The sequence below is a fragment of the Octopus bimaculoides genome, chromosome 18 (assembly GCF_001194135.2).
Source record: "Octopus bimaculoides isolate UCB-OBI-ISO-001 chromosome 18, ASM119413v2, whole genome shotgun sequence".
Taxonomy (NCBI): Eukaryota; Metazoa; Mollusca; class Cephalopoda; order Octopoda; family Octopodidae; genus Octopus; species Octopus bimaculoides.
Window position 1 is genome coordinate 13,604,164 of NC_068998.1, and position 1,482 is coordinate 13,605,645.

The 1,482-nt window shown below is 34.8% G+C and overlaps 1 protein-coding gene across 1 annotated transcript in view; it reads right to left on the bottom strand.

Annotated features, from left to right (window-relative positions):
• LOC106874937 (NAD(P)H-hydrate epimerase) overlaps window positions 1-1,482 on the bottom strand; it is an 871,776-nt gene that overhangs the window by 653,880 nt on the left and 216,414 nt on the right. The window lies entirely within an intron of this gene.

Below are 1,482 nucleotides of genomic sequence, written 5' to 3' on the forward strand. Positions count from 1 at the left end.
TATATATATATATATATATATATATATATATATATATGTATGTATATATGTATATATATACACAGATAGATAGATAGGTAGATAGATAGATAGATAGATTGATAGATAGATAGATAGATAGAAATAACATATTGACATACATTGTAGAGTTCTGTGATATCAACCAAGTTTTTTCCATCAATGAGTTTATTGATCTGGAAACTGGAACTACATGTGTATGAACCTCTTAACCACACAGACAACTATGTCTTTAACTACTAAATATTGGACAGCAAAGGTTAAATGATAAGAACATCTGCCACCCAATTTAATTCTTCATTCAATAAATCATATGGAACATTAAGAATGAGAACAGAAAAATAATTGAAAATCACAAATGTCTGTAAAGGAAATCAATTGTCATTAAAATAAAAACTGTTCTATTTTAATTAATAAGTAGCTTGTTAATGGCATCATACTTCTAGCATTAGCTAAGTGTTTCATGATGTGAATATCAAATGGCCTTCATTGTTCATGTTTCACCATGCACCTGTACATGGATGTTAGGTCCTGGGCAAGAGTGACAAAAGCCAGTAGTTACTCATCTGTGCATGTCTCCTTTCTCCACAACACTGATGTTGTCTATCCAAACGAAATACTGTTGACTTGGGCTGATACAGCTTGGAAGCAGTGTCATCATAGGTATTGCTATATATTACACACACACACACACACACACATATATATATATATATATAGGTATATATATGATTTGCTTCTTTCATTTCCCATCCACCAAATCCACACATAAGGCTTTGGTCAGTCTGAATCTACAGAAGAAAACACATGCCCAAGGTGCCACACTGTGGGACTGAACCCAGAACCATGTGATTAGTAAGCAAACTTTTTACCACACGATCATGCCCGCACCTATTTAAGATAACATAATGGACAATGTGTTCTGGTAATACACTGTTCATCAAAAAGGAAATGTAATAGTCATTGTTCAAATGTCTACTGACCATAGATCTGCTTAATTAAATCCAATTTAAACAACAACAATGACAGCAACCATAATCAACTATTAACTTTCACCACTCCATGGTCAACCACTTTTACAGAACACTCCCAAACCAACCAGATGCACTGACCGTCACCTAACACGATTGCCACTGACCCTGCTACAATTGGTCTATCTGTGGCCACAGTAAATAATCTCTAAAGATGACCACTCTACATTTGCTACTGACACTAAACACAGCATTACCACTCAACAATCATTACTACTAACCATTTGTGTTTACCAGTCTGAGATTCTTTATGGTAACACATCAACAACCATTAATACTAGCCAGTTTACAACCATTGATGCTAACCACCCCTCAACCATTGGTACTAACCATTTGTGTTTACCAGTCTGAGATTCTTTATGGTAACACATCAACAATCATTAATACTAACCAGTTTACAACCATTGATGCTAACCACCCCTCAACCATTGGC